At 45.1% G+C, this 24,298-nt stretch overlaps 1 protein-coding gene and 1 long non-coding RNA gene across 2 annotated transcripts in view; both read left to right on the top strand.

Annotated features, from left to right (window-relative positions):
- The window catches only part of LOC135917103 (RYamide receptor-like), a 399,699-nt gene that overhangs the window by 224,842 nt on the left and 150,559 nt on the right, over positions 1-24,298 (top strand). The window lies entirely within an intron of this gene.
- On the top strand, positions 19,136-22,462 carry LOC135917117 (uncharacterized). Its single transcript, XR_010569187.1, has 2 exons — positions 19,136-19,266; positions 22,292-22,462. It is a non-coding gene; the product is annotated as an uncharacterized lncRNA (long non-coding RNA).

Below are 24,298 nucleotides of genomic sequence, written 5' to 3'. Positions count from 1 at the left end.
CACTAAAGAACCCGCAAGCCTCATTCTGTAGGTAAATCTACGTAGGTTTCGACCTCGTATTACAAGCTTTCTTCATATTCGTATGCCCGAATAATACACACTACACAATAATAAATACTTCCAATTACAGACATGTAACCAGTGAATGAGATTCGTGCTTCCTACTTTCAGAATTTGTTGACCAGGTGTTAGTAGTGCACTAATTGGTGAAAACATGTTCATGATATCATTTAGGTCAAAGTATCTCGTCTACAAAAGGAAGCGAAAATTCAAACCTTGTTCTAGTCGTCGTCAAAATTATTTCGTATTTTGTAAGTATTGCGTTCATAAAATATTTATTTGATCGTAATATACATGTTTTTCTTTGAAACCTATCTCAAGAGATTTCACACGTGTAGGTTTGACTGTTTTGAAGCTTTGCAAGAAACTTAATTCTCATCAAGCACTCGAATACCCTACTACATCGTAAATGCTGGAGTGATGTGCCCCCAGAGATACGCTGGTTGGAAAAAACAACGCAAAAGAAGAAAAATGACAAAATTCTTCAAGCGACGTGCGCGCATTAGGGACAATAACCCCCTCCAGTGTTCCTTGGATCGCTTTAACATTGGCGCATGGCCATGTAACACAGACTAGCAGCTCTTCGGTGATGAGGCCTAAAATGCATACTCAGACATCCGTCGCAAGAGGGAGCTCAACTTCTATTTCCAAGCAGCAAACCAGGACTCCTATACCGAAATAATACTCGGGAAGAAGAGCTATCGATCCTGGCGAGTCGCAGAAATTGTAGACGTTCAGATGCCTATCAGCTCGTACGGAGGACCTGAGCACTGTTCGGCGTCATCACGGTTTTCCAGCTGAGCGGGCCGCAGCATGCATCAGCAGCGGCAGCAGTTAAACCGACGGGTCAATAGCACTGCGCGTTCGAGCCCGGCCTCCAGGAAGGGACCCGGGACAAATTATCTGGGGCCCTGTGCAGCTAGCTAGCCGAGCTTATTCGACCGTCTCGTGAAGCACACGCTTCGTATAGCCCAATCTTTGATGTCTCCCCACGTTCGCGTGAGCGCGTTTTACACGGACTGTCAGAGCGTGCGCTCTCCTCCATTCTGGCGTATGATATGGTGCGTGTGCATACAACATGCTTTGCAAACGTCCTTTATAAGGCTGGGACAAAACCTTGGAGCTCAAAACGCTGGAATGAAAGACCTTTGGATACGCACGTTTTCGAGCGCAGTGCCCGTACTACTTTGGTAACCTTCAGAGTCACCTATCAGTCAGCCTACACTATACAGGAGACACTCACAGGCACGCATACATGCACGTGCGCGCTATTCGTAGTCAACGTCGGCGTGAAGTCTTACAGTAGTTTGGTTGTCGCCTTTAGGACATAAACGTCGTGTAAACTTGCTTCGCTGAGCTCGGTCGTTGTCGCTCTTTGATGCTATGAACTTCACCACGATTTATCGCTCTTTATTACGCAGTTGTATCCGATGAAGCTAATTTGACGCTGGAGGGCACATTCTTGGCACTTTTAATTTATCTACTCTTCTGTAATTTTCTTTTTCTGCAGCAGGCGTGTAATCTGAGCACAGAGGCAGCAAATTGAAAGTTGAGTTGAGTTGAGTTGAGTGGTTGTAGGCTACTGGTGGGATTAGCATTGCAGTTGCTGCCGGAAATTGTTCCACCGTAGCGACACTTAAAATAAATGAATCACATAAATCAGACACAGACCTCGCAATTACAAATGGTCCCTACTAAGTTCATCATGTGGAGGCCAAATCAGTGTCCGGCAGGTAATGTAAAAGAAGGTGAGAGACCTCCTTCCTATACAACTGGTTCCAGCGCGGAAAAACAATGTCCTGAAGAGAACTGTGAGGAACTCCTTTCTTCTTGAAGGACCCGAATAACACACTCCTTTCCGCGTTATAGAGTGTACAGCACATAAGGTAATGTTATATTTCACCGCACACACCACACGTTGAACATAATGGAGACAACGCCAGGCCAGCCTTATACATCCACGCAGGGGTACGAGCAGAGCCCGTACAAATGCGGAGCAGTAAAGTGGCTTGGTTTCTTTTGAGACCGTTGATCACACATGGCTTGTCAGGTGAGCTCCACAAAGCACTGAAGTGGCACAACATCGCTTCTCTGAACAGTCTCTTGTCCTCTTGAGGCACTTTTCTACAGAGCCCTACAGAGCCATACAGAGCCCTACGGCGAGGCTGTCCGCCAACTCGTTGCCTATGATACCTATGTTCGAGGGCACCCATTGGAAACGTATGGAGTAGCCTTTGATATCGACAAATTCTCGTCATCGCTGAGAAAACAGTCAAGCTAGAGCAAAAGGACGCCCACTGCGACCTACAGAGCTCGTTCGTATGACGTCAAATGGCAGAGTTAAGCCTATTGAAGGTCGTCTATTGAAGCGTTTTCATTCTACAGTACATTACCTCATTTTGAAGAAGCAAAAGCAAAAAAGAAAAAAAAACTTCAATTTATGGGATTTCGTGCCCCCTTTCATGTTTTCCTAAACCAATATTCGGGAAATTGGGCCGAAATTGTGCGTCGGGACACCCATATTAGGGGGAACTATTGAACGTCACATGTTTTCAGCAATTTCTTTTGTCGCAAATACTCCAACATTTCTCGAGATGATCTTCCTAGTATTGTTTTTCATCTCGTATATTTCAGTATACGGATGATACCGATCAGTCCTCTTATTTGCCCTGTTTATACTGATGTTATATGTGTTCTTCAAAACGGATTGAACGATTTAATAGTGAGCAATGGCCGGCGACAAGCGACGAAAATCCTGGACGAAAATACAAAGGCGCGCCTCCTAAACTGCACGCGTAGGCGGGCTCACCGCAAGCCGTGCGAGCGTTATACCGAGGCGGAGTGGTGTCACGCGATTCTTTTGACGTAATGACGGCAACACCAGCGCTTACAGTGGTGGCGCTCGCGCCCGGTAGGTGTGTTTCGCGGTTCTTAGTGCTTCCTGTCACTATACAAAGCCACCAGGGCGATTGATATTACGGCAGCATTTTGGTCGTTACTGCGATCCTTCAGGGCCTACGTGATGATGCTGGTGCCAATACAAGCGAATCGCTGTTTAATGGAGTTGATAATTATTTATTCATCCTTTCTTTGATTAGGTTATTGCGACTATATTTACCAAAGAGCACTTACTTCGTGTTATCTAAGTACTACTTCTTATTGCGAGACAGCACACGCGAAAAGGGCAGGCCGGTTCCACCGGTGACCATGCCAACTCCCGTGAACGAAGTGGCGTGCGCTATGTGCCGTCAATGAGCCGCATTTTATTGCCTGGCTTTATGCGTTTGGTCTACATTACTCGCAAATGTTCTTCGAAGTATTGACTTTCTCAGCGCCAAATAAGTGCGCCAATTCTAACCCTTCCTCTGGATACCTAAATTTCTTTGTGCTGAAGATCCGTGCCCTTCGCGCGAGTGTAAGAATGAGGGCAAATAAAAAAGCAAAAAGAGAGAAATCAACATCAGCTAGCGGGCGTAGCCGAAGCACTAACACGCGTTTCACTCGCCCGCACGTATACCAGTGGCAGTCGAGGAAAACTGCCCACCGGCAAGAGGGAATATCTCGTCTCACGTGCATAAAGGGATCTGCGCTCTGCGTCAGCTCATAAAACAATGACGACGACGGAGCGCTGGCTTCTTGCGGAAAAGATTACGAAATTGAAAAAGAATACAAAGAAGAAATATTAGTCAAAAGCACGAATACGCGCAAATGCATATGCGAAAAATGTCAGCCCTCCGGCGCGGATGAAAAACATAATAGAACAAGCATGACTGCCATTCAGACCTTTTGTTTTTGTGCGAGGCAAAGCGCAAGAAAGTGAAAACACACTTCGAGGAGCTCTATGAAAAATGCAGGCGAGAGCCTCCTCGTACATTTCGGCTGGCAGTGCTGCGATTTGGTCAAGCGTTCTCTGTACGTGCTGGTGCGTTTGTCACTGCTTTGGAGCGTGCTCGGAGGGGTATTTGCGTAAGTTTCTCACTCATCCCTTATGTTTGTTTTCTTTTTTATATTATTACTTCTTTTACTGAGGAGGTATTCCATACTCTTTCCAAGCAGAGCTTACCGGGCGTTCAGCTGCTTTGTACAGCAGTGATCTCTCTTGGTCCTCAAACTACGCGTTATACGGTTGTACGATATCTTGCCATCATAAAAGTGCGCCGGTGTTGGGAGCACGCGATGTATGCCTCGGACGCGCTGCATCATCCCAGTTGCCTTCCTCGGCAAACCATTTTCCAGGAGCTCTGACACTCTGCCCTCCAGGCTGTAAATGCAGCAGCCACTTTTGATTTCTAGTTTCGCCGCTGTATACACGTCGCATGCGCTGAAGGCTCTGCGGCTTCCTGAAAAGCATTTTTCGGCGACATAAATAAGATATTGTTTCTTTTACTCCCTATTAGCTTTTGTCTAACGCCAGAGTAAAATGGTCTCACGTTGACGTGCCCATCTATCCTGCAACTTTGCGTAAACATGGTCATTTCTTCTGCACCGTCATTTTGCTAAGCGCTCGTTCAGCATCCATGTTACGCTCGTATATTTTCGTATACACCAACCCGCCCCCCCCCACCCCCACCCCGGCTTGAGCGTCAAGACAGCAGGCGAAACAAAGAGCAAAATCTTCCTTTGCATGTGTGAGTGACTCGAAGGCACATCCCAATGGTACCGTGTCCAGAGTTCTGCTGTTCCTAGCGAGGGCAACGCTTAGCTTTCTTAATTTTTTTTTTCTCCTCCCATCCCCAAGAAAATTGCGAGACGGCCTCCCACGCAGCGGCCCTCCAGCGCGTGCTTTGCTCTCCCAGTGACAGATCTCGCTAGCAACTTCCATTCCACGGGGAACGTTGACGGCACCGACCTGATCGCGTCACCAAAAGTGCTACTGATCGCATGGCCAGAACGGCGCCCGGGCCGTTACGGTAAAGCTAGGCCAGAAATCCCTAAGCCAATACGTGGCCTATACTAAACATTTTAGTGGAACCTCTGTGAACGGGAACTGATTAAGATAAGCGTACCGTTATATTGCTGTTAGCGTGGTGCGGAACATATATGTTAGGCAATGTAAATAAGTGAATTTTCCTGCTCGTACTCCTCACGCATATATAAATATATAACGCATACTACATCAGCGAACCCCCAAACGCATCATAAACACGTATAGCACATTCCGCACTCGCCCGACCACCATGCATATAATGCTACGCAAATGTTGGAAGGTTCCCGTTCAAGGAGGTCCCTTTTAATTTTTATGGCTTATATTTTTTGCAATCGTACTACCCACGCGCCTAAGTTTGGTAACCTTGCGCAGGGGAAAGAAGCCATTACTCGATTATGCATGAGCAGCGCACAATGATGGCGCTTTTGTCGCGCTGCGCATGATGCAATCGGAGCTAAATTTAGCATCTCGCTCGGCATTCAGAGAGGCATAGCTTGGCTCTACATTGTCAATCTGAGCAGGAGTGGTCGCGTCTGAGAGCGCTCAATCAGCCATAGTAGTCGTAATCGAACAAACTCAAAGCTGCGCTAATCAGGAGTTGCAAGGCTTATAAGCGTGCAGCTTCTTGTGGAACTTCGATCCGCTATGGCACCCGCGCGCTCGATGCGTGGGGTGCAGGAATAGCACAGAGAGACTCAAGAAGCAAGACGGGCGGATGCCAATTCGCGGCCCCAACATTAGACCACGGCGGGCCCAGTACGAATAGGGAGCGAGCAAGATTGTAAGACTAGACCGTATAGGACCCGCACTAGCTGTGTCATAAAGTAAGCATATGTAAGCATGGCAATGCATGAATAAATGCCACTTGTGTGCTTAATTACATTATGTCTATACCATAGTGTCCATACACACTCAGGAGAATGCACAAGACACCTGACATACGCCACTGCGGCTGCTTCCCTGATACAGCCTAACCGATAACTTTCCTTTTTATACCCATTAAATCAGGCGCATAGGGACCTAGACAGTGAGACGAAATATATCTCGAAGAAAATTATTATAGAAGTTTCGAATACAAAAAATTTCTTGCGTTGCAACCCAAACGCCGATAACTCGATCGCGGCACGATGGGGATGTTGACATTTGCACAACGACGATGATGATGACGACAATGACGACGACGATAGCGGGGACGGTACGACGATGGTAACACGGCGTAGACCATAGAAGCCTGGATGGGAGCTGCTTTTATTTTCTTGCGAGTATTCTTTTTTTTCTGCCCTGAATGGGCATGTAAAAACACCTCTTAGAAGGAAACAGAAAATCAACGTGATAGATAATCTACCTCGTTCGGGAAACGCCTACAGATACAGGGAGTTGAGGCATGCGCCACAACGTGTCAGTATAATGAAAGCTTGAAATATCTAGCATGCATTTTTGATATTCGTTATAGTTTCTGATTATTTTACAATCTTGTAAGCTTCTAATGTAGCTGAAAGGTCACCTTAGGAGGCAGCATTTTGGCGAAACACCGTTAATGTATACATGGTCGTTTCTACAGCCTCCTGTTTACCCTACGCACGAGTGAGCGAGGGGAACCTTATAAAAACATATGTACCGCATTCAACAAAATGACAAGTGATTCTGAGAACAAGGGTGTTTCTTGACTCACAGAAGCTAAACTGAACTTGTTTACTGATACGGTGGCTGTGCGACTGCTTCTGAATGGCTCGCTTGAATTTTTTTCTTCAGGGCATTTCGCATGATGATACGGCTTCATTGTGTACGGTGTTCTTTTTATTGTCTTTATACCACTTGTTATACCTTACTGTTATAGTATACTGTTATATACTGTTATACCACCAGCACAACGCAGACGCATAACTCTTCGCCAGCAGCATGGCACACATCGCAGGGGACGCTTTCCCACCAGACGCTCTACGGCAGTGTCGCCTAAACACGAGCGTTCGAGTGTCGCACGCTGGAAGTTGGAAGGGGAGAGAGCGAGAAAACTTATTAAACGCAAAGGTATTGGGGCATCCTCGCACTGGTCCCCGCACGGCCCCAATGCGCTCAAACGAGACGAAGGGGAGAAGCAGGCAAGTGGCTAGCCACTTGTCGGGGCAGCACCGTACATTGCAAGGAGGGGGTCTTCTGTGTTTGCCGCAAGATGGCTCTGCGTGTGCGCCAAGCGCAGAAGAAATGTAGCGGAAACGTATTTCGCTACGCGTGTAACTGCGAGTTCTGTCATTTACATGCTCATAATTATCGATATACACCGCAGTATAACTTTCTACGGCACGTTTCTAAGGCAACACCACATTCACTTGAGGGGCTTTTGTCCTGCTTTGAACCACCGAACTCATGGCTGAGTGGTAGCGTCCCCGTCTCGCACTCAGCAGATCCTGGTTCGATTCCCCCCCACCCATCTTGCAAGTTGTATTTATTTATGAATTGCCTTCCGTCATTTTTCGCTCATGGCCAACGCCGCCGACGCCAACGACACCGGCTTTCCTGCAACACGAGCTCCTTAACGCTGTCGCGTTAAAACTTCCAAGTGTTATGCACCCGAACAGCGGCAGTTACTTCAACAGCACCTGCAGGCTCTCAGTTCTATGTTGCTTCGTTGAGACCATTCCCGCGCAGGACAAATTGAATTAACTGTCGGCGTTCGTCTTGTCCACTTCTCTAGTCTTGTATCATGCCTGCACGCCTCACCTCTTTTTTTTTTTTTTGCATAATAAATTGATTCTATTGTGCGTCATTATGTTGCCAATGTTTTTCGAAGCGCGCCTTTCTGTGCTCACCAAAGAAGTCGCGCTGTGTAAACTTAGCCTCAGGAGACGAACGAGATCGCGTTTCTCAACGCCGCCCACAAATGAACACAACTTACAGGAAGGCAAAAAAAAAAGAAAAGAAAAGTAGGCATATTCACAGCGGTTTTAGTTTCCAAGATGAGAGACCCATATCTCCGCGTAAGCCTCGACTCAAGATTCTTCCCGAGTGGAACAAATTGCCGCCTGTCGACTGAAAAAACAAACTGCTTTTCGGTAGCGCGTCTGGCTGATTCCGACAACGCGTAGTATAATGAGAGGCGTGCATTTGTGTTTTTGCTCTGAGCGCCTGGCTACAAAAGTTTCGATCAAGAATCGCCACTGAGTGTCACTGAGGCGCAACGAGCACTTAGGTCGACGGACAGTGCTACTGTCCACTGTCTCGAGTCGAGGTGACGCGACGGTTGGGTGAAGATTCTAGAATACGGAGGTTGGGCCCACAGTTAATCGAGGTTCTTGAGGATGTTTTCGGAGCACAGTGCTGGCAACCTAATTTCAGGTTGAAGGCGCCTTATGATCGCGCGCGCACACAGAAACCAGTGAACGTCGCCAATTTCTGGCCGAGCACATGCTAAAGGAAACGAAGGAATGGAATCGCCCGATCTGGTACTGTTGGGGGCACCGAGTATATAGCTGCTGCCAGATGTGTACTCAGGTGCGTGTTGCCGCTGTAGGTTCGCCGAAGCGTCATATTGAATTTGCCACTTAGTTTGTAGCAGCCGCGAGCAGGGAGACCAACTGGATTTATATCGTAAGGCCAGCGTTTCTTCGCTTCGTGAAGAAAACCGCAAATAAAATGACTCTTCCGCCTGCGTGGTTTCATGTTCGGTCGCTGGGAGTGAGCGCCACGGCAACAACGAAACAAGCGGTCATGTTCTCGCTGTTTTCTGTTCGCATCTTCCTTCTCCATTTTTCTTTAAAATTTTTGTGGTTGGGCAGAGAAGAAATGGGCCGAAACTAGATTGAAAACTTGCTAGCGGCGCGCAGCCATTTCTTTTGGTCTTCCTCCTAGGCCGCTATACTTAGCTTCTAGGAAACGAATTGCTTTGCCCGTCATCTGCTCAGTTGTGGGCGCATTCAAGCCGTTATCCGCTTTCTTGAGCTGTCATTGTTGTCGTTTTCTTTTCTTTCTTTCTTTCTTTCTTTCTTTTTTGAGTGAACGAAATGTTAGCCGATATACTTTTGCTGCGGTAAAGGTCCTCTGTCACAGGGAGAGTAATTTTATCTCTGGAAATACTCGCCCTCCCCCCTCCAAAAATGCGAAAATACAAATAAAAAAATAAAGTAGAATATGAACATGGAACAGCACGTGTCTTTTCTAGCGACCAAATCTTCGATGTGATGACTTTTCTACAGTCTTACGGCCTAAGGCAAGCCTAGATTAAATGTCGAGAGTAATCTGGCCAAGGTTTTACATTTAAAAACAAGTACACTTCCTCTTGCTTTGAGGTTAGTTACTTTCTCCGACGTAAGACAGTTGTCTTGGTTTATGCCTACGGCTGTAGCTAAGATGCTTGGCCTGTTATTTGTCATTGAAGAAACGCGTCGTCTGATTGATGGACTTTCTTTAAATATGTATTCCGGGAACAAAGAAATATCAGTGACATAAAACGTGACCCATAACTTGCACTCGATCTCGTTTTGATGTAGGTGTTTCAGTAGCGAAATTTTCGAATCGAATCGAAGCGAGTAATCAAGAAAAAAGCCCTTCGAACATAGAATCAAATTTCTAATATTTATCATTTACATACATAGGTTCTATGGAGATTGTTACGTAAAACTAGGCATATTTACGCTTTTTCATAAATTTGCTGCAAAGCACAAGATGTAAGAATAAATTAGAACCTTGTAAATGAGAAATCGGAAATTTTCGCGCATATTGTGGTCCATGACAATGACAGTAATGAAAAACAAAGCCTCACCAAATGCTCGCAGTAAAACGTATCGCTCGTTAAAGGATTAGGCGGAATAGTACAATCCGACCACATCGTTTTAATAGAATTCAAGCATGGTGCGATTGGCCAAATAATAAATTGTTTTTTGTAAATAAAGAGAGCAAGTTCGTTGGCCGCTTAAGGCGAGACATGCCTATTTACGGACCTGAAACCTGTGTGAAAAATATTCTTCCTGCGTTAGCACAGCAAGTGTTCTGTCTGCGCAACAACCACCGTTCTGAGGCAGCAGGATCGAGAAATAGTCTCCACTTGTATCAGTCTTTTTCACAGGACAACAAATGTTGTCCCTTAAAATATTCAAAGGGAACGAGCATTAGAAATCTTCCAATAGTGAATTCTTGACTTAAATACGGATGGAATTGCAAACGCTATTCGATTCGCATATATTTGAAGTTTCTGAAATTCCTACTTTCGGACGTTTCTAACAGGCCTCATTCTTGTACGTAGGTACCAGGGCTGAGTGTCACGTTTCACTCAGTGCACTGTGCAGGAAATACAGAGTTAAAGATTGTTTCCGAAAACATGCTGAGCGTTCTGGACGCTAGCGCTGGCGCATATTGAAAGGCCGAAGCGCTGAAGGGTCCGTGCGCACGCTACAAAGGGTGGTAGTTCCAACTACCACTAAGCAGTGCTTCTTACATGTTTACACTCTTCGACCTTTCGAACGTGCGCTCCTCAGGTGAAAGTAACGGTTTGCTAACGTTCGCACTCCTGTACCCTCTCGGTCCAGAAACGTTTGTGCCTGCAATCGATTGTCACATCATAGCTCGGAGTTTTTTTTTTTTTTTACGTAGACTGACATAATGCAGAGGTGACACCATCTATCGTGTTGTCACAAAAGCTGACGTAATGGCGTGCATTGCAACAGGTGTAATTGTGCCTTTCTTTTTCTTACCTCGAAATTCTATACGGCAGCCTTGCTGAGAAACCAAACGCGAGGCACCTCTTGAAGTCCACATTCCGGACATTTGAACGTCCGTCTGCTAACTCCACAGAATAAAACTTCAGAGGACCTTTGGCAGCTGCCTCAACTGCTTTTAATCGTATTAGCATTTTGCGCGAATGCGCTCGAGAAAACTGCATAATGACTTCTTTAAGTTACCCATTACACCACGATCCTCCACACCTCTCCCACCTTGTTAATCCGCGGACACACTGAACAGCCGTTTGGGTTCACGTTGTGCAGTGTTTGCATTCTAAACACTTCAAACATCTCTATGCAAAGGAGACTTCACTTCGCGCTTCTAGGATTGTCATCGATGCTCATTAAATTAATTCCAACTTTCCTTTCCCAGTGATTAGGTGGCGATAGTTTTGGAACTGGACTGTCCCTGATACCTACGGACCGAATCGCTTGTGTCTTAGCGGTGCCAAGTATTCTCGCGGCTGAGTTTCGCGGCGGGTGGCAAGTGGTGGGGTGATGACGTGGTCAACACGTAACCGGCGGGCCAACATCGCCAGCTGACATTTACGTCAACAGCAGTATTCGCTTATTAACTATAATTTAGAGTTGTCCATCCCCCACCGACTTTCATAGAACGCGGATATATAATATTTGAGTGTACCATGCGTTCGCTAAGCAGTTTCATATGCTCTAAGTGTTCCTGCGTGTTTCAAGCCACGTGAGTTCTCTGCGCCACAAAACCATGAAAATGTAGACGGGTAAATGTGGTATGTTCAGTCCCCTTTAAACGCTTTCAAGGCTTCGTTGTGAAAACTTTCTCGTACCACAAGGAAGCTAAGGTCCTGTATAGCCCGGAAAACCGGCTGGAACTTGCAACAACTACACACGATTCAAGGATTGCAGAAATTATGGCTTGATAGCCGCTTCTTAAAGTTCCTGTCCGACCTTAAATGCGGTCTGCGCGGGTTTACATGTGCTGTTAATGGTTGGCGCCACGTAAAATGTACTTTGCCTGTGCTTCACAACTCGCCTCTCCTTGCCTTGATATATGTACGCTCAATATCTAGCTTCAAAGAGCGCTACTGGCTGCTGACGTTACGCATTGGGCTCGGCTGCCTGGCGTTCACGCCAGTCTCGGGCACTGGCTTTTAAGACACCAGAGCCTGATCTCGGCAGCTCTAAACCTAAACTTATCGCTGCTCACAACCGAGTTTCAAGGAAGTTCTCTTGTACGGTTGCGAAAGTGAAATTTGACATCTATATGATAATAACACGAATCTATGAAGAAACGGATTGGGGTCGCACAGAAAGAAAGCTTCGCGGCTGATGTATGATTCATCCTGCTTCGAGTATAGAACGCGGCACCGTCGTCGCTTCACGGCAGTGGCTGCAGCAACTAAGAGCACGAGGATGCTAGCAGATGGTTGCGGGAGAGAAAAAGGTAACGGCAACTCGGAGGATGGGTACATGAAACGGTGAGGTACTTGTGTGGGCTTTGTATGAAGCTTTTTGTTACTGTAAAGTGGATGACGACTTACCCTTCTATGAATTATCATCCACGCGGCGGAATCTGGCATAATCCATCTGTTTGCGCACTTCTTTCTTCGCGCGTATGATGCGCCTTAACAAAGGCGCATCAATGCAAAAAATTGCGGTTGGGTAAACTGCAACAACGTAGCGTAAACTCCTGACTAGTGTGTGTTCAAGAAAACATTTTCGTGAGATAATGTTTTGTGAGAAAACATAATTGCTTGGAAAGGAGTAATTGTTCCTGGAAGATGAAGTGATATGGAGAGGGGGGGAGGGGAGGGGTTGGTCTGCGGTAGCAAACACGCACGCAAAAAACTGGCATTTCCATTCGGCGGGTTTCCTTGCACAAGCCCTTTATGCACGATGGAAAATAGCGGAGCCAACTTTTCTTCAGGCTGGCTTGAAAAAGCGATAGCGTAGTGCTCATTAAAGTTGTTGCGCGTAAATTATGTATATATTGCTTGCGCCCGGTACGTGCCACCTATAACATACAACCGCACTTTGGCAGTTATTATGTGGTTAGCCAATGCGGTACAGGAGCCAGCTGCTGTCGCAACTGCAGTATAATTCGAGTACCCTAGCCCCAGCAAGACTTTTTGGTATCTGTCCCTGTAACAGTGACAGACATTGGAGTATCGGGGTAAAATATGAGAGCGAAGTGATGATTCTAATCAATTATATCCATTAATACCAGTAATTACCCCCGCAAGACTTGGTCTGGCAATAGTTACTTTGTGATGCTAGCGAATCATATCGGCCATATATAACATATCGCGACCAACGGTCACAGTGGCCAGATGTGTTTTAGCTCGTGGTAAGATGCCACGGGGAAAGTCTGGAGATGAGACAAGGAGTAGGGGCCAACGTCCCAGTTGTGCGCCAAGATGTCGTATTTATTATATCTATGTGAAAATAAGAAAAATGATCAATTCTTTAAATCAACTGCGCTACAGCCAATTTAATTATTTCTTTTATTATTGTAAGCGATACCAGCCTGCCGTACGAGCCGTACCAGCCCTCAAGGGCTATCGCAGAAGTGGGGAGGGAAAAATACAGATTCGCAAGATGGAACCAAGGTACAATGCAAAATGAATGGTTAACAGTATATAATATGAATTCAGCAGGTGATAAATATCGGACTTGACCAGGTAAAGTCTTCCAGTGTTCTGTAGTGGGGACAAAAAAGAACGGCATCTGCATGCCTGGATGCGGTGATAAAAAGGATATATATTCAACTGATTTCTGAACTGTTAAAAGCTCGCGTTCCTGCTTTAAAGTGTTTACCTAATTCTAAGTGCTTAATTCTTTGGCTCATTCCAGGCAGTTTGCAGTATAGTTATGTAGGTCCCTGCTTCGGTATCGTTTGTGGCCTCTTTAACAAAAAAAGCGAAAAAAGGTGTACGATGGCGGAAAACTGCTGCAAACTGTTGGCGAGTGGATTTGGCGTCGTGCTGCCAAGCCCGAGGGGGTACGATCAAATTCCAGCCGTGGCAGCCGCATTTCGATGGGGTGAAATGCAAAAAAAAGAAGAAAAACACCCACGTACCATGCGACGGGCGCACGTTCAAGAACACCAAGTAGTCAGAATAATTCCTGAATCCCCCGCTAAGGCGGGCCTCGTAACTATAACGTGGGTCTTGCACATAAATACAGCAGTTAATTTTTTTCATATATCAACAGCAGCAGTCTACCGAATATCTTGAAGGGGCAGCGCAAAATGACGCTGCCCCTTCAAGATGTTCAACCAGTACCCACTGGCCCAAATGTCGATGCTTCGCAGTCTACAGAATATGGCGAGTTAAAGAACTGTACACTTGACGCTTCATTTTTTTTTCATTTTTCATGTTGGAAGAATTTTTTTGAAAGAATAGATGCCCTAAATACGAGGGCGAATCAGAAAGTAGTTGCCTTTATTTCGTTTTAGGCAAATTACGGCTGCAAATGCGAAGTCAACATATCCATTCTCCGCGGTGGACCTTTCTTGGACCTTATCTGCCGGTAGCTCGGCGGCACGGCACTGCTGTCAGTTGTTGAAGATGGCGGTTGTGCTTCACACGTCCACGGCGTACGAGCAACGATGTGTGATTCGTTTTCTATGGAGCAAGAGACGAACGCCCGTCGAAATTCACAGAAGAATGCAGCCCACGTATGGGGAAAGGTGTCTCACTATGAGAAGAGTCAGCTGGTGGTGTTGTGAGTCTTCAAACGGCCCTGAAGACTTGCATGACAATGAGCTTGCGGGGAGTCCGCATACGTCGCTGACTGACGACAACATGGCACAGGAGCATCTCAAATTTAGCGCTGCTATGGTAAAAATCTCTCAACCAGTGTGCGGACTACGTGTAAAAATGTGTAATGTACGTATAATACTATGCATATTTGTAGCTACCTGTATGTACCTTAGTTTGACTAATAAAAGATAGGGGCAAGGGCTTTCTGATACGCCTTAGTCAATGGATGTTAACATTTGCTTTTAAATGTAAGACGTCTCCTCAACTTCGGTGCACTTGATGGCGGGAGAAACGATTCTTCCGCTCCCTTTTGTTTTGATATATGAGCTCTGCGGCGAATCTTCCTCTTAAGCTGACAGGAAGCTAAAGCTCGAGACCTGCTAGTGCGCTATCAGTTCGTTTATTGATTACTTCAAGAGAGCCTGCAAACCCTAATTTCTCTGTTGCTTCGTTGAGACTGTTCCCGCAGAGAGCAAATTCGTTCTTTTGTGCCTTTGTACGTTGCCAATGTTTTCCATGGAGTTTCAGAAAGGACTGACGTGCTCTGGAAAGTTTATTTTGAGAAGTCCAGCAACTGTTGCTGTTTTTATAGAGGCCAGAACCAAGCTGCTCCTATTTCTGAAGCATAATGCTCGCTTGTTGCCTAATCCAGGGAGAATCCAGCGAGAGTGGGAAACGCTGCCTTCCTAATTTTTTTCCACTGACCAAATAGCAGGAGTCTGCCGAATAATTCTGGGTGAACAAAGAGCGGAAAAATAAACACATATTATCGGTTCGAAAGAGTTGAGAAATGGGCCCACGTTGGTCCAACCCGTAGTATCACATCAGCCGCTCCTCTAACGCTCCGGCTGAAAGAACCCTCTCCAGCATAAGTGATATCAAGAGATGTAAAGTGAAATGAACTTCAGCCGAAATTCTTAACACCATCCTCTTAAACTAGCTTTCACTGTGACTGGCTGGAGGTGTCAAAGTTAGGGTTGATCGAATAAGAAAGAACAACGTATCGTACTCTATGGAAAAGAACTGTGCGGAACAAAGCATTTGCTTCGATTTTAGGTATTCGATAGCAGGGATTTTTTTCGTAATATATTCATTACGACCATGCAGGACAGGAGAATAAAAAAAAAAACGGCTAATAATCACTTTTGAAGCCTTCTCCCTCGTTACCATGCATACTCGAGAAGTTATATTGTGTATTTACGGCACTGATATTCTCAAATGATTACCGGAGTTCATATTCGAGCTTTTCAGATTCTAGTTTCCTTGCTGGCAGCAGCAACAACCCTGGTTCTAAAATTCACGAATTTGAGTAATAAAGCACTCCTTGATAACTGTACTATCCTGATCGGTATAAGCTGCAACACGCGAGCCGTAGCCGAAGCAACGCTCTTGAAAAAAAATGGCTGTGGCTTAGCTAAGGTTAAGCCCAGGATGCGAAGCATACTAGCCTTTATTTTAACGCGACAGCGTTAAGGAGCTCGTGTCGCAGAAAAGCCGGTGTCGTCGGCGTCGGCTCAGGCGTGCGGCGCTTGCTCAGGCGCACATTTCGTTGTCGCGCCGAACGCTGCGTTGCTCGACGCGCACCGCGTCCGATGCGGGGCGCGTAGTCGCTGCGCCGTAGCAAAGCCACCTAGAAACAGTCTCTGTAGCACGCCGCAACCTTCGCTTCTCATTCCAACGAGCAGCTCTGTCTCCAGGAGGCATCTCACCTCGTGAGTGTCTAGCAGAGGCAAGCGCCGCTGCTTATATATCGCCGCGACGCCGCGAGCGACGGCGCGAGTTGGAGCCCCGTTTCACCTCTGTCGTGACGTCACGGTGTCACGTGGTCAGCCTTGAAGGCGACGCCGCGAGCGACGGCGCGAGTTGGAGCCCCGTTTCTCCTCTGTCGTGACGTCACGGTGTCACGTGGTATTGAAGGCGGCACTGCCGCGACTGAGGAGCTGGGTTGAGCTCTAGTAATATGCTTCGCATAAAAAAAGTGGAGCTGCTCGGTGGGTCCGTGTATTATCGCTCCGAAAGGAAAAAAGATGACGGAAAGCAGGGGGTACCCTTACAAAAATGACTTTAGACTGTGTATAGAAAGTCTATAGACTTCTTATAGACGACCTTTCCTTTCTATAGATTTGGCCTTTTGTTGATACAAAGTCTGTAGACTGTCTATAGACGAAAGTCGATAAAGTTTCTATTTCTTTTTGTCTATACGCAGTCTATAGACGGTCTATAGAAAAAAGTCGATAAGGTGTTTGCTCTTTTTTGCCTACTTCCCCTCTATGGAGTACTTATAGAGGAAAGTCGATACAGCTTCTATCTATTTTTGTCCATACTTTGTCTATAGACTTTCTATAGACGAAAGTCGATAAGGTTTCTATTTCTTTTGTCTACTCGCAGTCTATAGACAGTTTATAGAAAAAAGTCGATAAGGAGTTTGTTTCTTTATTGTATCCTTCCCCTCCATGGACTACCTATAGACAAAAGTGGATTACGGTCTCTATCTATTTTTGTCCATACTTTGTCTATAAAATAAATTAAACTATGGGGTTTTACGTGCCAAAACCACTTTCTGATTATGAGGCACGCCGTAGTGGAGGATTGCGGAAATTTCGACCACCTGGGGTTCTTTAACGTGCACCTAAATCTAAGTACACCGGTGTTTTCGCATTTCGCCCCCATCGAAATGCGGCCGCCGTGGCCGGGATTCGATCCCGCGACCTCGTGCTCAGCAGCCTAACACCATAGCCACTGAGCAACCACGGCGGCTATACTTTGTCTATAGACTTTCTATAGACGAAAGTTGATAAGGTTTCTATTTCTTTTTGTCTACTCGCAGTCTATAGACAGTCTATAGAAAAAAGTCGATAAGGTGTTTTTTTTTATCCTTCCCCTCTATGGACTACCTATAGACGAAAGTGGATACGGTCTCTATCTATTTTTGTCCATACTTTGTCTACAGACTTTCTAAAGACGAAAGTCGATAAGGTTTCTATTTGTTTTCGTCTACTCATAGATTATGGACGGTCTATAGAAAAAAGTCGATAAGGTGTTTGTTTCTTTTTTGTCTGCTTCCCCTCTATATAGACTACCTATAGACGAAAGCCGATACAGTCTCTATTTATTTTTGTCCATACTCTGTCTATAGACTCTCTGTATTAGACAGTTAATAATAATAGTCGGCTAAGGTTTCTATTTCTTTTTCTCTCCTGGTGTATTGAATGTCTATATAAGAAAGTCGATAATATGTAATGCCGAGTTCCCATACTCCCCGCCCTCTGCGAAGGCGATGATATGGCACTGGTTCATGCGCGACCGGCACCGCGTGCAACCCCGGCGCGGCGGGCAAACCGTGCAGACTGCTAGTCGTCATTCGGTGCAGCTGCACCGAACGAGGATCGCGGCGGAACAGGCAACGTCCGAGTCACAAAGGTCTTCCAGGCACCCGAAGGCCCTAATCCTGGCTGCTTCCCGGACGTACACTTCGCGAGACCAGCTGGTGAAGGTCAGATGGTGATGATGTGGCAAAGGTGGTGAATAAGTCGCGAAAGCCGGCAGACCAGGTGGTGAATTCACCACCTGGTCTGCCTCTGAGTTGTCGTGGTATTGCATGTCTATAGATTAACAATAGACAAACATCGTTAATCTGGGCCCAACCCGTGTACGCTATAACCAAGCGCAGGTACCGGAGGATAATACGTAGCTGCGTTTGATATAAGCCACTGAAGTTGTATACTGCTGAGATTGCTGTAGAGCCTATTTGTAGACATTAGTATACACATAGTGTATACCTCCGCATTTGTTGACCACATGATATGATCTACGTAGTCGGTCTCGGCAATCCCAAGACAGTCTTCACAGTTGTCGCATCACTTTTGCGGCAGTAGAATAAAGAAAGCAAAACGCCGATCCAATTGTTATAATAGTTGTTATGAACGCCAGCTTCAGCTACAAGTGGATTCCAAACAGGCATCGAGCTAACAGCAAGGACTCGTAATGTTTGTAGCTGACAATGCGGACTTTGTGAATGTGCGATGAACCGATGTCGCGCATGTGGTGTTCGCGTTGTGTGTCGTCCGATTCTCGAATACTTTTCACATTTTCTTCATACCTCGGCTGCGTCACTAACATAGGGCGGTTTTTTGTTGACTGATATCCTGCACTATAAACCCATCAAAGTTTCTCATTCACTTAAAATAGGTGCCAAAATATCAGAGCCCACCCAGTATTTCGCCGGCGGTATGCCTGGGCAGCCACGCATATGAGTACCTCAATGCTGTACTGATTGCTTTGACCTATCACCGGAACAGAAAATTAGCACTAACATACGTGCGGGCATCACATTTGGTGGTACGCTGGAAGATATGCTACAAGTACGCTGTATTACTAATCGACGCTGGCAATAATGCGTCTGAAACCTTTGAAGGGCCCTGTAATGGCTTTTACAAACAGCGCATTCAAGTTAGCGTTCCAGTCTCATACGATAGCCCACAACGTTTGTCATACAACCTGCCAGCGCATTTCCTTCGTCCACGAAAAAAGATGAATAATGGTGATAAAGATGAATAAGCCACCCGTTCCGGCGCGCATGGCGCGCAGAGAGAGAGCGAAAAAAAAATGAAGGAGGAAAAGGCGCTCACACTCCTCCGAGCGCGCGCGCTCTTGCGCGCGGAGCTCCTGCGCATGCGCGGAGATCTTGCGCATGCGCGGCGGTGCGCCATCTCAACGAGTGCGCCAGGCACGTATACGGTTGTACCGGTGTGCGGTGTCCGCCTGAACGTTGGTGTCTGTGTATGCGTGTCATCTTTGTGGCATCACACGTCAACTACACTGAACGGTAAGCTTTAGCAAAGATGTTTTGCGTCAATAGCTCATGATTATGTGAGCGCATTTCGTAGCGCGAAGCGGCTGCATGTAGCGCAGGCGACTCGGGTATAGTGTCGGTTTGTCGTTGACATGGTTTCATAACGCGCTCTTGTTCTCGCTTCTACTATACGGAATGTTTTACGGCGAGCGATCGCTCGGGCTTGTTGATTTTCGCATAATAGTTTAGGTGCGTAAAGAAGGAAGCTACACCATGTTTTAACTTGATATTGACCTACCACTAAGCGGATTGTGTATGTTGGGCAGCCAGTGTGGTAGATCTCATTTCGTGGCGCTTGATCCGGCCGCGATGAATGCTGCGCCGCATGTGTAGTGAAATTCTCGTGACACGCTTTACGTATATATCTCGAAATTGTGTTAGCATCAAGAATGTTCTGACAGACACGTATAGTTAAATAACTGCTAACGTACTCGGATGAAAGGCCGTGTTTGCGGGGCATGCATCAGCAGTGTGTGCACTGCCGTTTTCGCATTGTTTTTAAGGTAGCAGTATTTTTAAGGTTTCTGGCAACCAATCTAAATAATTTTGGGAAGTTACCGCAAGCAAAACACGAGACTTGAAGAAATGTCAAGCGAAAATCTCTAGATTCACCCAATCTATTTATATGCAACCACAAACGCTTTTGGAGCATGAAACCTGCGATAAGCTCAGTCACTCGCAGCTTCGCAACTTAGCCGAAAAAATTGGAGCACAATAAATTAGTCGCTCCGGGAAGCACCTTTACACGTTTCAGACTGAAGGCATTGCGTTTGACGGTAGTTGGAAGATTTGTTTTTTCTCTTTTTTAAACAGTTTAGCAGCAGAAGTTATCTTTCGAGCTATATGAAAAGCGTTAAGCGCCTTTCGATGCTTTGTGGTTATGCAGTTTACGTGCTCTTAATCTCTAGGCAGCTGCTGGCGCAGATTCGCATTGTGCCAGTCGTGCACGGTATGAAGCCCTTGTCGTGCGCAATAAGTGTTCCGGTTTTCATTACTGTTGCATGTAGTGCCGTCGTCTTGGACAGACTGCATACTATATGCGCTGTACAAAAGAAAAAAGAGCCAGATTATCAATTTGGTGGTCTTTTCTTAGTAGATAACGCACAGATTATTCAAATAATTCAGTGGACATTGCATTTGTTCTACCCTTATTAACACACCTAAGAGATCGTAACATGTTTTAGTTGATAAGTGACCTGATCAGTACGCCCCCATTCATGCGCATTCTACTGAAAGTGTGGCAAATGTATTCATCTCGAAGTATGAGAAAAGAGACAATGCAGACTGTTCAAAGCGGAAATAAATTGCAAATGTTAACGTGATTGTTCAAAACTGCAGTCAGTATGCTGAGCATGTTCGATCGGCACGGGCACATTGCATTAACACCTGAAAAATGTGCACAGTCCAGCAGGGTATCTTTGTTTCAACAATTATTATAGGAATCGTTTGGGATTCTCACATTTCTTTCATTTTTATGAGTACACTGTGTGTCACATGAACCTGTCTTGAAACGAAACGTACCGTTGCTAACACCGGCTACCATTATGGTTGTCTAACTGCTTATCATACTATAATATAATGAAACATCATAATGGTACTGATTAATATTGCCATGTAGTCTTTAGTCATAGGTAAACAAAGTCAACTAGAGGCATAAGTGGTGAGAGCAAATTATACAGAAAACTACTATTGAACCGTAAAAATAACTCATTGTATAGTTTTCCCTCACATTGTTGCATTTGTTTTACGCGTGTCTCTGTGTCTTCCGTGCTGTACTCGTGTGGCCATCAATTACGAACTTGCCGAAGCCCTTGTCAGCTTTATTAAACAAGGGATTCAAGTCAGTTGCATCTAATACTACATGTTAAGTGACTGACGTGTTATTCGTTTTATCTAAATATTATGGACTGGCACTACTTGGCAAGCATTAAACCATAGTATTTTTTATTGCACTTAAGCTGCAGGCGTCATGGATTGCCAGAAAATTTTCATGAAAACAGCCAGGAAAGGCTTGGAAAAAGATCGGGAAACTTTAAATTGGCCACATAGGTATGCTGTCTTGTTACATGTCAAAGTTTCCAGAAAGTATCTGTGTTAAATATATTTTTAAAACGTTTCACTTCATAAAAATTGAAGGAAATTGGTTCTATTTATTGAAAAAAAAAGAAAGTCAAGCAGACTGACAAGGCATTTCTTACTCAATACGTTTTTTTTTGCGTTAACTAAACGTCCTGAACCTCGATAGCCTAGAAAAAATTTTCATCTTTCAAAGCACCTTAAATAATTTACTGTGATAGAATTCATTCGAACAATACTATCAGTTCTGTTTCCTAGGAGGTGCATATCTGTCGTGCCATGACACAAAGTGCTCGTGTGGTATTTCGGGTGCTCATGTGGTATACCTAACTTGGAAACCTGTTAGCATGCCCAAGAGGCCTCATTACCTGCAAGACATTAAGGTAACATATCAATACAATCAACCCATCCGCCATCTGTTGAAGTTATGGCCAATGACCCATTCATTTAAAAGTATGAGAAATACATTTCAATGTGTACTAAGCAAAATAAATTACAATCTTAGGCATGATACTGGGAATATTCCAGTCACGTCTCCTGAAAACATCCCTCTGCACGGGCATACTTAACTACCAGCCAAAAAAACTGTACAGACAGCCCAACTGGGTAACGTTTCCGCAATAAATATAGGGACCATTTGGGATAAGTACATTAATGCATCATATATGAACTTGTCATAAAAGGGAACATACTGTTGCTGACACGAGCAGCAGTTGTGACTGTTTAATTGTTCACCATACCATGCAATAGAACATTGCATAAAGGTACTGATTTGTATTGACAAGCAGCCATTAGTCATAGTTAAACCGCATTAAGTATTGACTTAGATGGTTTGAGTAAATATTTTCAGCTGCTTAATGAACACACAAAGAATACACATCTGTTATTTTTGCCTCATATTGCTGCATGTACTTATTTGCAGCATACACCTGCAGCACCTTTGGGACTAATGACACAAAGGTCAAGGCCAGCCTGGCGACCATGCTTGCCAAGGAGTAGTGTAAATATTTAATCTGTTTCCATAATAGCATAAGACAAGAATTTAAGGAATTCATGTATTATATCGAGCAATAAAAACGGTTAATGTATTGCCGGTGCATTTGTTTTATTTTTTGCACTGCATGATTCAGCACTATATAAATTCTTTCTGTTTATGCAACATATATGAAAGTACAGCTGGTTCAGGAGCTTTATTAATCTACTATTGGTAATGCATAAGTGCAGATGAAAAGGAACAGGTGCACATGCATAATATCTGCATTCCATGCATTTCATATCTATAAAATGAAATACATTCAAAACGTTTTGCTACCGCATGTAATGAAAAATGTAAACTAACTTGTAGATAGCCGCTATGGAGTTATGGCCTTATACAGTCTTTGTAGACTTGTCTATAAAATGTCCATAAAAAGTGTATGGCCATAAGTCTATAGACGGTCTATAGACAGTCTATAGACTTAGACTTCTTATAGACTAGTCTATAAAAAGTGTATGGCCATAAGTCTATCGAAAGTCTATAGACAATCTATAGACTCAGACTTTTTATAGACTAGTCTATAAAAAGTGTATGGCCATAAGTCTACAGACAGTCTATAGACAGTGTATAGACGGTCTATAGACTCAGACTTTTTATAGACTAGTCTATAAAAAGTGTGCGGCCATAAGTCTATAGACTGTCTATAGACTAGTCTAAAGAAATGTCTATAGACAGTCTATAAACTCAGACTTTTTATAGACCAGTCTATAAAAAGTGTGCGGCCATAAATCTATAGACTGTCTATAGACCAGTCTAAAGAAATGTCTATAGACAGTCTATAGACTTCATAGACAAATGTCTATGGACTGTCTATGGATTTTCTATAAAAATTTTTGTAAGGGTATGCGCTTTGCCCAAATGGCGACACCCTCTCCATATTTAAAGCGAAAGCAATATATGCCCCATGAAGCGGAAAATCTGGCGTACGGGGTTAACATCCTATAGCACGAAAACCCACGTGACCAAGGGATGATGTCACCTTGCCCGCGCTGGACCTGCTGCGCCTCGCACTGCGAAATCCCAAGGGGAACAGCCGTTAGCGCACATACAATGCGCGCTAACGATCGTGTTTGCAAAATATTACATCGCTACGCGCCGCGAAAAGGTCTGAAATTTCATTCCGAGCGTCGTTTTCCCTTTCTTTCGCGGCAACCTCGCTCCAAGCCTGACGGTGACGTACTCCTGTCCCTACGCCTACGTACTCGTGTCCGCAGTGTTACGTCAATCATCTAGACACGTGACTTCGAGAATTAGTCAAGGGCAAAATCGGTTATTTATGTGATCTGTTGCTTGAAGAGCAACACCTTCGCACCGAAGCAAGAGAGATGTATTTCCGCTTCTTCTGCTTGTTTCCACGGTCGTGCAATCATGTGCGCAAGTACCGAAACTGTGCCAGTTTCTACCGTATTTCGACGCGTGATCATGCTCCGCGATCCGCTTGTGTCTGCCTCCGTATTCATGTAACACTGAATTATACCGGTAGTCACGTGTCCTTGTGCACAACGTGCAAAATTGTGCCGCAGCGCGAAACTAGAGAATCACAACAGCTCGCGCACAAAAAAAAAAATGCGCAGCGTTGTAAAAAAAAAACGAGGAGAAAAAAAAATGAAAGCTGGGCTCGTGACGTTGCGTCTCGCGATCCTCGAGGTCCGGTATGGACCTCGACTATGGCGAGCCTGCTGCTCGCACGCCTGCTGCTCTCGTGCCGATGCAAACTTCCTCTTGGCACATGCGTCACGCCCCATAGCGCATGTGAGAGCGCGTGAACAGTGGGCAGTTTTTATTACTTTTTTTATTTTGTGATACTGTCAATCCCACCAGGGAATTTTACAGCAGTGGGTTAGAAGAGTCTGTAGGCATTGTAGTACAGGTATTTACATAACAACACGAAAG

This window comes from Dermacentor albipictus, chromosome 1, assembly GCF_038994185.2.
Source record: "Dermacentor albipictus isolate Rhodes 1998 colony chromosome 1, USDA_Dalb.pri_finalv2, whole genome shotgun sequence".
NCBI classification, from domain to species: Eukaryota; Metazoa; Arthropoda; class Arachnida; order Ixodida; family Ixodidae; genus Dermacentor; species Dermacentor albipictus.
This window is presented reverse-complemented; position numbering and strand designations above follow the sequence as displayed.